Source organism: Cibotium barometz, chromosome 36 (assembly GCF_041138505.1).
Source record: "Cibotium barometz isolate CiBa-2024 chromosome 36, ASM4113850v1, whole genome shotgun sequence".
Classification (NCBI taxonomy): domain Eukaryota; kingdom Viridiplantae; phylum Streptophyta; class Polypodiopsida; order Cyatheales; family Cibotiaceae; genus Cibotium; species Cibotium barometz.
The window spans coordinates 23,308,034-23,323,832 of NC_141081.1; positions in this window are offsets into that span (position 1 = coordinate 23,308,034).

The window sequence follows — 15,799 nt, forward strand, 5'->3', positions numbered from 1 at the left end:
ACATTTGTAAGCCCCCCATTATGAGAAGCCATTGGTGCATGATGTCTTTGGTGGGAATCCTAGCTTAGATGCTAGAAGGGGTCATAGTTATGACCATTGATGGTGAGGAGATGGCTAGGGTACTACAAGAGGGTTGCATGTGAAGCTACTCTAGTATGAGATATGATGATATCATTGATATAAGCATGATGTCATCATATGATATAAGCATGATATCACTAATGACATCATCATATAACATCATCAAATGATATCACCCATGATATCATCACATAATTTCACCCATGGCATCATTGTATGATGTCATCCATGATATCATTACATGATCCCTAGTTCTCCCTTTCACCTATAAAAGTAGACCCTTGTTGTAGCTTTGTATGAGATTGGAATCCTATGCTTGTGAGGATCCATACCCTCTACACTTTAGTACTCCTCCATCCAGAGTCTGTCTAGATCGGCATCTAAGCTCTACACTAGAGCGCATGGGTGGAGAAGGCCATCATATTGTATCCATCTCTTGTTTGGGTATAATTAGAATTTTTTGAAATTCTCTATTGTCTATCTATTGCATTGTCTATTACATTTTCTCTTGCTATTCTTTCCTTTCCATTGTGTCATATTCTCATAATCATTGCTACTACTTGACCAATAATATTTGTTGGTCCCCCCTATTCTCTCCCCCTTTCTCCCTCTCTTACATCAAAGGAGCCATGAGACTCAACAAAAGGTTTGATTACTTTGAATGATTTATGGGATGGCCCCCTTTCGTGTAAGTATTTAATTCATAGACATTATTGTGATGTGCATGTGTGCACAAGTTAATTTATTTTATGACACGTGTGCGAGCACTAGTTGATTTATTTTTGTAACATGCATATGTGCACAAGCTAGTTTATGGTATTTGAAAGTTTGTAAAACCTTAGAAGGTTTGAGGACTAAAGCTTATTATATGGCAAAAGTCCAAATATGGATGTGTACACTATTTTTGGCTCAAGGCCTACTTTTGGAATATACTTAAAAAAATACCCATGTAAGAAGGGGCCACTCATGTTAGGGGGAGATTGCGGTAACCATTCATGTGTATTTTTCAAGTGTTCCATTCACTTTATGGCTATGGTTATCTAAGCTTTGGTTTTTATTTTCTTTTATGCAAATTAGTTGAATAGTGGCAAATTTTAATATTAATATTTGTACTTGGAGAAAGATCTTGGTTTTAGTGGTATCAGAGCTATAGGCCAAGTACAAGGAGGAAAAACCATAAATTTTTTTTGAAGTTATTTGCAAAGTCAAACTAAACATTTACTTTAATTATTTTTGATGATTTAAATATCAATTTAGTGATGCCTGCAACCCTGTCCAAACTAAACCATGAAGGATACAAGGACTTGTGTGTGCTTTTCGGGTAAAAGGAAAAGCTTTCTTGGGACTTTTGGGCATATAACCTTGTGACCTTTGTGTAAAAGAATTTTGCATGGCTTAGCCATATCTAATTAGATTTTACTTAAATAAAAATAGATCAGCCCTTCATGAAATCTGTGAAACACTTCTATATAATGGATTCATTTTACTTCATCTTTGTGAGATTTGATACTTGCACCTGATTTAGGGTATAGATTAGGTTAAGAATTTATTAAAAAAACCATCATTGTGTGCGTGAAAGTGAGAAGGCCATCTCCTTCAGGCTGCCCGCCGCCGCCGCCGCTACTGTCGACTATGGGGGTGGGGAGGGTTAGACTAAGCTGAACTAAGTTTAGCCATTAAACTTGTTTCTTTTTATAATCCTAATTCTCGTCATGTCATGTCCCTTTCATTGCACTTCTCTTGATTATGGGGGTGGAGGAGGGTAAGACTAAGCTTAACTAAGTTTAGCCATTAAACTTGTTTACTTTTTATAATCCTAATTCTTGTCATGTCATGTCCCTTTCATTGCGCTTCTCTTGATTATGGGGGTGGAGAAGGGTAAGACTAAGCTTAACTAAGTTCATTAAACTTGTTTACTTTTTATAATCCTAATTCTTGTCATATCATGTCCCTTTCATTGTGCTTCTCTGATTATTGGAGTGGAGGAGGGTAAGACTAAGCTTAACTAAGTTTAGCCATTAAGCTTGTTTACTTTTTATAATCCTAATTCTTGTCATTTCATATTCCTTTCATTGTGCTTCTCTGATTATGGGGGTGGATGAGGGTAAGACTAAGCTTAACTAAGTTTAGCCATTAAACTTGTTTTAATTCTTGTCATGTCATGTCCCTTTCACTCTAGGCTTTAAATTCTATTTGAATTTCCATTCGTGGTCCCTATTGAACGGCACCTCTAGTACTAATTTTTCCATTGTGCCAACCCCATTAAACAAACTTTTCAAAAATTTTCATTGTTATTTAGAGTTTTAAGTAGATAAAAGTTTTCTCCTAACAAATCTAAAATCTTGTTTGGATTTCTGTTTAAACTCTAGCAACTTCGAGGTAAGCATCTCTTGCTTCTTACAATATTTTAAATAAAACATATTTTATTTGTGGTAAAGAGTGAATACAATAATGTTTGAAAAATACGCCTCTATGTTTTAAGCTAACCTAGCAAGACTCATACCCATCTCAACCTTCCATTTGAGATAAGAAACCTTTTCTTTTCTCTTGTTTTAATTTTTCTATTTCTTTTAAATGTTAAGAATAGGTGAATATTTGCACCACCCTACTATTTAGGAACAACTTGATTCTATCTATATTCTCTTGAATCAAGAATGAGAACATTGGGACAACTTTCAAAGAAAGATTGAACAACATCTATCTAGGATGAACAAAAATATTAAGAAGAAAGTTAATGGAGTTGAAGAATCTGACATGTATATCCCGACTAATGATAACATATCCAAGCTACCTATTGTCAAGTGTTTTAGATGTAGGATAAAAGGATATTATGCCAAATCTTGCCCGACTAAAAAGAAGAACCAAATTGCAGAGAGCGAAGAGTACATCCTACACCAAAGAGGGTAACACAATCGACACATTACCTAAAGGTGGAGGTATGCATTAAAATTATTTGTTGTACATAATTTCTTGTTTACTTTTGTATCTATCTTTTGAATACTCTATTCTATGAGACCTAGTTAGAGAATTCTAGCAAAACTTTAGCTCCTAAAAAGATTTCTAGACAAAAACCCCAACAATCAAGTGCAACTTATTAAGAGAATGCCAAAAGCAAGGAAGATTATTCAATTGGCAATTTCTAGACCAAGTCTATCCTTGTTAAGTAATTCAAGTTAGGACTATTTAAGATTCAAGTTGGGATCACATTATGATTTGCTAGTAGATTTAGACAAGTTTAAGCTTTAGTTTTATTCAAGTAAAAGGTAAGCTCTAGTTCAACAAGTCATAAAGGACAAAATTAGACACGAAAGAAAGAACTAGATCTATTTCAAGATGAAAGATTTATCTAACTCTAAGAATAGTCAAGATCAGATTAGTTTATGTTATATTTGAGATTAGACAAATTTAAGTAAAAAAATAATTACAGGAGATTTGATAGAAGCTTAAGGCCAATTTTAAGATTAGAGATCCAAGTACGTTTCCTAGTCCTTCAAACATGTTATCAATCAATTAACTAGAAAATCAAGCTCTAGTTGCATGTGAATCATAATTACAAAGTCTATTCAAATTTAAGAGTGAAGTTTGTCTAAAATTTCAAAATGCTCAAACCCAAAATCTATCCAAGTATAAGATTCTTTCAAGACCAAGAATAGCTCATAGTCAAAGATATATTCAAGCACCAAATTTAAACCCCTTAAGAACAAGATTTATTTAAAAATATAGTGATTTTACTAAAGACTAGACTCTCAAATCCATCCACTCAAGTATTTTAATTTAAGTTTGATTACCAGTATATCAAGTTATTTCTATCAACTAAGGCACAAGATGTCCATCCTTCTTCAAGTTTATTTCTTTAAGTTTAAGATCAAGATTAAATCTTGAATTTTGATGTTTATAAGTATACATTAAGATTCCCAAATTCAAGAATTATAAACCTACTTGACGATTTTAATTTTTGAATTTAGAATGGTAAATATAAGATTAAGATCAAGAATAAATCCCCAAAATTCATCAAGTTATTCACAATAATGTAATTACTTTTTTTAAAAAAATCTTAAGTTGACAAGAATTTCCATTTTAGCTTGATTCACTTTTGGAATAAGATTTCTAGTTTAGATTTGAGGATAAAGAAAATTTATATTAAAATGAAAGTTTCAGGGGGAATCGACTACTCCATCTCAAACTTTTGTTCATAAGGTAGTGTTGTGTGGAGTAAATCTAAGGTATGGGACATTAGATTGATTTCACATGGCTACACCAAACACATCTATGTCTTTTATCTTTCACCAACTTGTGTTTATATGTGGAATGGGACACTTAGACCCGTAACATATCTATGTCTTCTATCTTTCAACAACTTGTATTTAGAAGTGGAATGGGACACTTAGACCCGTAACACATGTGTTCACTTGTTTAGTTTTATTTTTAGAAATTGTTTGTTGTGATGATCTCATCCTCCACATGTATTGTTACATTCCCGTAACGCCGCTACGGGCATTACCACAAGAGGGGACGGCCTCTGGCTCACCACCCAGCCATAGAGGAAGAATGTGGATTGCCCCTCATCCCCCAGGCTATATAGTGTGTGGCCTGCCGTCCACACTAGCCTGGCCGCCCATGACTCCGCATGGGCGTCCTCTCCCACTGAACCCCGGACATGGCCATCCGGTCTGCCGGTCGGTCACAGGCATTACAGCCTACGTGACATTACCCCCCCCTTAAGAAGAGTTTTCGTCCTCGAAAACAAACTGGGGAAACCTTTTGGAAATTGCACTACGGCGTTCCCAAGTAGCTACCTCCTCATCCCTATCTGTCCATTTAACAAGTACTTTTTGTGGTACCCTTTATGTCGGGTTTGTATGTCTCGATACCCAAGAATCCTTTCCGGTTCATGTGGTATCTTTGGTGGAGTGATCAATTCCACCAAAATATCTAGAGAAACTACGTTCTCTAACCCGCGAACTGATTCTTCAGTTTACTAACATGGAAGACAGGATGAACTTGAGAACTCTCCGGTAACTCAAGTTTGTAGGCTACGTCCCCAATCTTCTTAAGGACCTTGAAAGGACCACAATATCTAGGAGAAAGTTTATCACACTTTTTCATTTGCATGGTTGCTGACTGCGCAGGAACCTTTAAAAATATAAAGTCACCTTCTGCAAAGGTCACTTGTCTGCGTCCTTTATCGGCAAATGTATTAGCGCGATCCTGTGCGCTACGGATGCTCTCGCGTGCAGCTTTGAGCATATCATTCATTTATCAAGGAACTCCTTGACAGATTGAATCATCTCCTTTTCCAGGCCTACAGCCATCGGAGATCTCGGCTGGAATCCATACATTAACATGAATGGTGTAAATCCAGTGAGTGTTTGGAGCTGTTATAGGCAAACTCCAATAAGGGCAAAATATTCTTCCCAATTTGATTGCTTCTTACTTACATAAGAACGCAACATATCCTCGAGTATTTGGTTAACCCTTTCTGTTTGACCATCAGACTCCGGATGATCTGCCATACTCATGCTCAGAGTAGTATCCAAATTTTTGAAGATTTCTCTCCAAAAATGACTGTTGAACTATCTATCGCTATCTGACACTATATCTGCGGGCAGGCCATATAGCTTGTAGAGATGTTCAATAAAGAGTTTTGCCAACTCTGGCATTTTTACAGTTTTCTTCGTGGAAATAAACTTTGCCATTTTAGTTAACCTGTCCACTACCACCCACACCGAGTCATTTCCTCGACTCGTCTTGGGTAAACCGGTAATGAAATCCATGGAAATGCTTTCCCATTTCCCTTGACGAATGTCCAGCGGACGGAGTAGTTCTCCAACCTTAAGACGTTTCATGTTTATTGACCTGGCACTTACTGCATTTCAGCACATAAGTCTGGACGTTCTTAAACAAACTAGGCCAATAAAACTGTCTTTTTACTAGTGCATAGGTCTTCTGAATCCCAGGGTGACCCGCACTTGGACTATCAAAACTATACCCCGAAGACTCGGTTAGTTTCTCCGGACTAACTCTCGCTTCGCTACCCGCCGCACCTACGGCCAATCTCTCCGGACTAGCATTACGTGCCGGCGAGGAAGGTGGGTGAGGCTGTGACAAAGTGCATACGCGTACAGCGCGCCAGACCTCTGTAAAGACAGGATCATGCTCACACAAGCCATGATTTGGTATTTCAACCAAAATCTTAAAGCAAATTTCATGCCTTATTTTGCATCATGTCATTAGCACAGAAGCTAATGTACTGGAGAGCACTCTAGTAGCACAAGTTCTTAGACCATGCTACTAGATATTTGTAGACTACGCTACCATGTTGCATCACCAACTTGTTAAAACTTCTCCTTGGAAAGCTCTACGGCCATAGGAGAAATAAACTAGAGCCAATCTAATCATGCATCACAAGGATCAGTTCCAAAGTTGAGAGATACTTTCTCTCTTAGAGTAACCTCTTTGCACAAGCATATGCTCTAGAATCTTGTTGAGTTTCTAACTACCATCAATCTACGGATGGTTAAACTCCACTCTAACTCAGAGTAAATGTAACTTTTTTGAAAATTTCCATTCAAATATAACAATCAAACTTCCTATCTCTTATGCCATACTATATATGCGACCAGATCATATAGTATGTGGAGATGTTTGATAAAGATTCTTGCACCACTACGGGTATCTGGAATTACATCCATTCACTTACAACTCTTTGTTGCTATTACCAGACATATCCCTTCAAGTATTGTCTGGACTCACACAACTATTCGAGTTTATGTGATATTTGAGGATATCCCTCCTTTCCCTCAAGAAAGGTTTTTGTCCTCAAAAACTCTACTGTCAAGCGGACTACGCGCTAGTATCATAGGTCCAAGAACAAATCTAGACCATGTTTAATATCACATGTTATATCTTGAGTCCTTCCAAGAAACTTTTAAACATCTTTCAACGAAGATGTGGTATAGTGTCTACGCACATATGGTGGTACTATCGATAAACTGCTTTGCAACAGATCAGTGGTTTCACACTTGTAACAAAGTGCTTCATTGTTGCATATTATTACCCTTCATAAGCGGTTACACACTTATGAATTATTTGGGTGGGTTGTACCATCTATCAAGAAAAATTTTAAACTACTAATAACCACATTATCAATCCATAGATAATGACTGAGCTTGCTGCGAAGCCATAGGTTGCTAGATAATTGATGGTAATTACACAAGCCCAATGCCTCATTACATCATACATTCAATATTAATGTAAACATCACAGTACTTCGTGATGATGAACTTAGGAATTTCATCCTATCCCTGTTTGGTGTTGGTATGAAGTATAACTATGAGAACATTATTTGCTGCCTCCTCATTATAGCGGCAAAGCTACCTACCCATCACAGGTGGCAATCTCTACCAAGCTATAACCAATGACAAGCAAATAAACGAGTACTCTTGTTAGAACTTCATAACCATATCTCACACCAAACTTATAATCACTACGGATTAAATGCCAGGGCTTGCAAAATTGAATGTTATCTGATAGGTAGAGGGTATCATCAAACTACGGATGACCTCGACAACTCACTAGGACTAGTGATGTGTAACTTTTAAGTTACTCCACTCTCCTTGCTTATTCCATACCATCAAACAAATCGGTCCCTCGATTTGAGCAACGACAACATATTTATGAGTACCTCGATACTCATGGATTGTGGTTCGGTAATTTAAAATGTTGATCTAGAGTATTTTTCACTCGAGGATCTTAATTTTATTAGCAACTATGTATTAGTAGTGAGTAACTACGTACCCACTATCATGACACTAGTGAGTAACTACGTACCCACTATCATCACACTAGTAGCTCCATACTAGTCTGTACCCAATGGCGTACCTCCCCCGAGTGGGAGTACCATATACAGCCATCTATAACAAGATGCTTAAGTCACTTGCTGCTAAGAAGTGACTACACAAATTGACCCCTCCATTGCACATTGCAGTACAATTGCTGGTATTACAACACAATTTTTTGGACGTCCTTATCATAGAGGTCAACTTAAAAACTAGTGCATAGGTCTTGTGGAGTCTCGGCTGACCTAACCACACCACTGGTGACTTTCTACAAAAAATGTGGCGCCGAAGTCACCACCTATGTACTTTAACTCCGTAAAGTACATGGTCTTCATGTATCATCTATGGAAAGTTGTAAAACATTCCTGCGATGGATTTTTATCACCCTAAAATTATTGTGCACCATTTTAGTGTGAAGAGCTTTTTTCCTGGGTACCATGGTTCACCCCAAGCTCATCTTTTGCTAAATTCTCCGATTTAACAAAAGATATGTCTGCCTCCGAACACTCCGGTTCAGCCCTAGACTTTGAGTTTACTTCTTAACACTCCGGTTAAGTCAAAACTCACCAGATACAGTAGGATTTACCACTAAGCTCTCCGGCTTAGCCTCCTATCCTAACTCAGCCCGAGTTTATGTACACTTCATATGTCGGATCCGATACTAACAACAATCAGGCTCATCTGGAGTGAGATACTACTTACTATTGCCATGTAAAACCTTATTAAATCCTAGAAATGCTCCACTCATTTCCCAGGGGTCATACGACTTATAGGGTTTACACGCACATGAACTTTGTAAGCAACATAGCCTGTCATGCAATATTACAATTGCTTATGTAGGAAAGTAATATATTTCCCAAATTCATATGGTAGCAACTAAAATGTGCTCACAATCGCACACTTATGTTGAACATAGGCAAGACTACACTTGCAAAGTGCTATAGGGCATCCCCCATGCATGAAACTGTCCAACCAAACTAGTCTTACTGCTAACCTCTAGATTTAGATCACTCCGGAACTAAATCACTCTGTTAGCACTAGTACACCATCATGGTCTTGCTACCTAGAGCTTCTCCGAACTCTGTAATTGGGTTTTATCCCAACTTATGGCTATATTTGGTAATTTTCAAAGTTCAAATTTTATCTTGCACACTTTATCACTATAGACAAGTGTACATACAACCTGCCAAAGAGTCAAGTTACATGCACAAGCCTTGGCGTCCCATTCCACCAAGACTACAATCGATTCCGTGAGAATTGATGTCCCATACCATCAAATTACCACCAAACCAATTGATGTGACATATAAAAAGGCTCTTTCCCCCCTCGAAAGATCACCATAAACTCTCGAGCAGTGGGATGTCGACGCATGGCAATAAAAAGAAGAGAAAACCATGCTAGTAAGTTTAAGAACAGTTCTCTCGTCGATCAACTTTTATAAGGGCATTGAGCATTACATCTCAAGACTATACCCCTTCAGATTTACCTTTGATTTGTACAAATCAATCCTAAATCTGTTATTATTATCTAGGAGTACGCTAATTCTCAGATTAGTACTTCTAGATAAACCATTCAGTTGAGTACTGTTAGCAGCACTCCTAGCCCCTTAATCCCAAGTAATACACATCTTACGGATTACTTTTACCAGGCAATGTACGTGACTAAATTAAACTAGTCACTAATCTCTAGGCCCAAGTAGTGACACTATTTTGTTACAACCAACAAGGGCCAGCTTGCCTCTATGGGCCAAGGCCTTTTGTTGCTACAAACAGTAAGCAACTTGTTTGGACACGAGGCATAACCACATCAAGACTACGCTTGTATATGGTTCTCATTTGCCAAAGTTTATCACAATCTTCTAGCATCTGTTAAAAGATTGTGAAGGGTTATGAGCACTACGGCTCAATTAGGCTTACCTTGATTGTTCGTGATAAGCACTTCGTCTAAATTGGGCACAACTAACGCCATTGCCGGTCCTCTTAGCCCAAGTTAAAACACATTGCAGTTTTAGATTTACACTAGCCAAACTACGTGACTTTTATGGTCAATACTAAGTGTATGCTCCGCTTTCATTTAGTCTCTCCGAACCAAATGTGTGATCACCACAGGTGTTATTCTCGCGGTGCTATGGCCATAGATGTGTTCACTAGGCACAACGGCCATAGAACGGCTCACTCGGCACTACGGCCGTGGGATTTGTCTCTCTCTTAGCACGCGACGCTACGGCCATGTGCGGTGGGTCTCTTTCGTGGAAAACGGGCACTACGGCCACACGACGCGACGGCCGTGTGGGTTGGTTTCGTGGAGTGTGCCGTTGTTCTGTGTTTTTTTTTAAATAAATAAAATAAAATAAAGTAACGGGCCGGGCCGGCCCTCGCCGCTGAGGGCGTGGCCGCCCGCCCGTGGGGAGTGTCCAGGCTGGCCGCTCGTTGCCAGGTGTGCGCTGGGCATGCCTATATGTGGTATCAAGGGCTGGCCGCCTATATTTTCATTATTCATAAAAATGAATAATTAAAAATATATTTAAAAAATAAATGGTTTTTTTAATCCCTTTTTTTTCTCTTTTTTTTTTAATTTAAAAAAAATAACGGGCCGCCTCGCCGCTTGGGCGTGGCCGCTCGCCCGCCCGTGGGGAGTGTCCGGCCGTTGGCATGGCCGCCCGGCCGCCGCTGGGCTGGCCGTCGTGGGGCTGGCTGGCCGCCTAGGCTGGCCGCCGCCTGGCTGGCCCGTGGCTCAGGCCAAGCCATCCTCGTCCACACGCCCGCTCGCCATTTACCCGGCCAACGACACCAGCGAAGTTCTGTTCGCTTTGGAAAAAACAAGCCCATAGTTGCAATGGTGGGGCTAGTCTTCGCCCGCCCCCCTTCCCCACACGCAGTATAAAGGAGACTTCTCTCTCTCCAACGAGCCTTTACACAGACGCAAGGCTACGTAATGTCTTCGCCTGGCCCGTGGTAATATCTTCGCTTGGGCTGCGTTCGCCCCCCACACGCAGGTCAACGGGCAGATAGCACAGGTCAACCCTCCATTCGGCCATTCAACAGCAGCTTCAGGGTTCTACGCCCCCACGACGTGGTCTATTCATAGCATCATGGGCTGGTGGTCTTCGCCCCCCCCACACACAAGCTTCAACGAAGCTTTAGCAGACAATGGGGCTGCTCTTCGCCCCTTCCACTTCCCCCGCACACAGTTGAAACAAATTTCAAAGCAGATATTCAATTCAGAAAAATTCAATCGCTTACAAAAATTGCTTGCCTGCGATACTCCTTCGTGTGTGTGACGGGGAGAGAGAGAGAGAGAGAGAGAGAGAGAGAGAGAGTTCTTCCCCTCCATTCTTCCATGGCTGCCTCCCTCCACACCCTCCATTCGAGATAAGGGTGAGAAGATTGTGGATGAAAACCATCGAGTGGCGATCCCCCGTTCACGCGCGGGCTCTCACGATTCCCTCGAACCACGCTCTGATACCAGTGTTACATTCCCGTAACGCCGCTACGGGCATTACCACAAGAGGGGACGGCCTCTGGCTCACCACCCAGCCACCATAGAGGAAGAATGAGGATTGCCCCTCATCCCCCAGGCTATATAGTGTGTGGCCTGCCGTCCACACTAGCCTGGCCGCCCATGACTCCGCATGGGCATCCTCTCCCACTGAACCCCGGACATGGCCATCCGGTCTGCCGCCGTCGGTCACAGGCCTTACAGCCTACGTGACATGTATCATAAAGCCATCCACTTATTGATTTATACAACTGAGGATAGTTGCTTTCCCAGCAAGGGAAAATGTTATGCTCTTTTATTATTTGATGGGGATGCTTGTGTATTTTTACGAATCACTAATGGATGGATTTCCATGTGGGGATGCTCGTGTATTTTTATGAATCACTAATGGATGGATTTCCATGTGGGTGGACTCCCACGTGTGCTTGCTAACATTTTGGTCCTTAATTTCCAACATTTCACTCCACAACTTGATACTTGCCACCCTTAGATTCACTATATTATGGGAGCTATGGTCCTCCAGAAACTCTCTTCTCTTTGCTAAAAATCTGATTGCCAGACTTGTTCCTTGTAGACTGTTAAGATTATTTACAGATTTAATTATTTAAATTTATCAAGTCTAATAATGTACAGGATCATGATGCCATTAGCATCATGGCTAGGGAGGTTGACTTACACTATTTGGCTAATGCCAATTTTTTTCTATCAGTCTCACAGGTGGTATAAAAAGACTAAGTAAGTCCATGTTACACATTCTGCTCTCTTGGGGTGATTCCTATTGGTATGAGGCTTGACATCAAGATTTGGTCTAAGAGCAGAGACAAAGTGATTTTTGAAGCTCAATCTCCCAAAGGCTTCTCCCCTAGAGATATCATTATTGGCAACACAGGCAGTTGACTCTTTTTTTCTTTTGAGATTCTTGACTTATGACTGTTGGTTTATTTAGGACATCACTGCTGGGTTAATTAAGAACATATGGAATCATCACAAATGAGAATGAAGAAATGCTCCTTATGCCCACTTAGAGAGAGGAAAGAGGGAGAGAGAGAGAGAAGGGGGAGAAAGAGACTGAGAGAGGGAGAGAAGGGGGAGAGAGAGACTAAGAGAGAGAGAGAGAAATGAGAGAGGGAGAGAGAAAGAGAGAGAGAGAGAGAGAGAGAGAGAGAGAGAGAGAGAGAGAGAGAGAGAGAGAGAGAGAGAGAGGCGGGAGAGAGAGAGAGGGGGGAGAGAGAGAAAGAGAGAGAGGCGGGAGAGAGAGGGATAAAGAGAGGATGCGGGGGGAGAGAGGGAGAAAGAGAGGATGCGGGGGAGAGACGGAGAGAGTGGAGGGAGACTAAGAGAGGGAGGAGATGAGAGGAGGAAGAGAGAGAGATAAAGAGAGACAGAGAGAGAGGGGGGAGGGGGTGGGTAGAGAGGGGAGGGGGAAAGAGAGAGAGAGGGATAGAGAAAGAGGGGGGAGAGAGAGATGGAGGAGGTTGGAAAGGGGGAGAGAGAGAGAGGAGGGAGGCGGAGGAGTGGGAGTGGGAGAGGAAGGGGGAGAGAGCAAAGGAAAAGACCAACAGAGAGAGAAACATGTCAAAGTATTGTGGTTATGGAGGATGAGAGAGGGTGACTGAGAGCAAGAAAGGATGGGGTCCAAGAGCACACGAGAGAAATATAGAGGAGGGGAGTGGGGGGAGCGGGGAGAAAAGGATAGGAAGCTGCAACCCACTACTGGGTTTATTGACCATTCACCACCTTATGTTGCCTCTTTCACCAGCCAATGTTCATGATTTAGTTATCTTTGCTCGAAGACATGAAACTTGTGCCCTAAATTTAGCTACATTCATAAGGTTGACTGCTGGCTAAATATGAAACTGTGATCTTGGGTTTTCTCTTTGGTGTGGAATCCTTCTTTCCAAAGAAATTTACTTGCGTGCTCATAAAAGGCCGCTTAAAAAAAAAACATTTCTCTCACATAGTTTTGGAGCAATGCTCCTACCTCTTGAAATCCAACCTTTCAAATAACACATTTTGTTGATGATGAATTCCATGCTTTGCTTTGTGGGGTGCATGATATGCCTAATAGATGCATTTGATAACAATCCATGTTGATGAAGTTCATGGAATTAATATAAATGCTTTTTGTCATGTGAATGCCCCTTAAGGAAGTTTGGTTGTGAACCACAATTTTGTGAGAGGATAAGATTTTTAACCTTAATGTAGACCACATACCAAAAAATAAGAAGATTTTTGTGCTTGTTGCTCGACCGGCTACGATTGGTGATGGGGGTGACTTCCTTCTATTTTCTTTTTTGCTGTGCTGATGAAGCTGTGTTGAAGCTGTCTACACGTGCCTCTCCGAATTTCACACCCTTTTGGGATAGCAGCTCCGGGGTCACACACCCTAGAGTACCCAACATAGCCCACTGGTAGTGGATGACCTCGTGGTTCTTGGCGAAGGTCTCAGGGTCAGCAGAGAGTTCGGCGGTGTCCCAGCCGTAGTCGCTAGGGAATTCACCCTTCAAGTACCTTGGGGCCTCACCGGAGAAGGGGCCGAGGTATTTCAAACGGTCGGGGGCTGTCGGGCGTCTTGGACACCGTCTTCCTCATGGAGACGCGGGCCTCACCGAGGTTGCCGACCTTGGAGGCGAGCTCGCTCTGGGGCTTGAGCACGGGCTGGCTAGCCCGGGAGGTGGAGGACAGGGCAGCGGTGGCCATGGATGCCATAGTCAGCTGGTTGAAGGAGAAGCTACATAGAGGGAGGCTGGGTTGTTGCCAAGGGGAGCAGCGTTAGAGGTTGAAGCAGCTTGTAGTTCAAAGTGATCAAAGCAAGCTCCTTTGACTTACAGCAAGATTGAAGCACTTAGATAACTCAGTATCCTTGGGAGTTCCCATTTTTGAAGGCTAGTGGTACTCTCTCATGTTCTTTCTCTCTCAAGATCTAGTGCAAACCTAATGAGAAAGCTATAGTGTAACCCTAATAACACATGGTGGAGAGACCTAATCTTGAATAGAGAAAAATGCTCTCTACTAATGCAAGAGGAAAACAATGGAAACCCTAAATGAAGACTAATGCAATCTTGTTAAGTAACACTTCACTTATGGGCATCACTTCACAAGAGAAATAACCCTAATGCAAAGCTCTAAAACTAAGTAAGGTCTTAATCACCTCGTAATCCTAGACCCACCGTTAATCTAAACACTAACCTAAGCTCTGATACCATGTTAAATTTCATGGTGGATCAAAGACTAAACTAAACATGTTGAGAATGTGAAAGAATGTGCTTAGACTCAAGTACAATTAGGCTCCAAGATTAATTAGCTTGGAAGGCATATAGAGACTTGAGATGTGGAAATGTGCATTGTATTCCTTCCATTGAAATGACCCTTTTTATATGAGGAGGGTACCTCTCTTACATGTTTGCTCATGTGGGATAAACCTCCACTTGCCATGTGGCATCTTGCTAGGTATTGCTCTTCCTTGGCTACTCATACTCACTCCCTATCATTTGTTATGTGCTCATGGCACCACAATTCTCAACACTGGTTGCTCTTTACTTCAACAACCTACGTCCATTCAAGCCCTATGGTGTACGGAGCACATTGGCTTATGCTAATGGACTGGGTTCAACTCCTAATAGGTCTTCTTATTTCATTACAAGCTATTGAAAACTCAAAACTTTGTCAAAAATTATCTGTAACATCTTGCATGCATCTAACTATTTGAAATCTGTTTCATCTTGCATAAGATCTATTGTGATGTAGACTCAAGAGAGTACAAACTTTGCACCAAATAGAATCAAATGATCATAGAGAGTAAATATTAGATGCTTACTGTTGTTTCTAGTAATTTGTACATAGATCTTTGCAATAAATTGCTACTATTTCCATTAAACTTTGCACAGTAACCATACTTTGCATAGTATTCAAGAAAACCTTTGCACAATAACTCTACTTTGTACAGCCTTCAAGAAAAACTTTGCACAAGAACCATTCTTTGCATGGTCTTCAAGAAAACTTTGCACATCAACCATTCTCTACATTGTCTTCAAGAAAACCTTTGCACATCAACCATTCTTTGCACTATCTTCAAGAAAACCTTTGCACATCAATCATTCTTTGCACTCTCTTCAAGGAAATCTCTACACAGATAATGACTTGAAAAATCTATAATACTTTGCATATATTCTATAACAAGTGATATGACAATCTGCACAATCTTCAAATTTGGTCTAGAAGTTGTAGAAATCCCTAATTCAAAAATTATAAAAAGTCTCACCAAATCCTTGCAATAATGGCCTAAATTTATTCCTAAATGGAAAATACTAGTGAAAATAGAAAGGATTATGCACAAAAATGAGTGAAACCACTAACTTTTGAGCAAAATATGTAAAAAATGC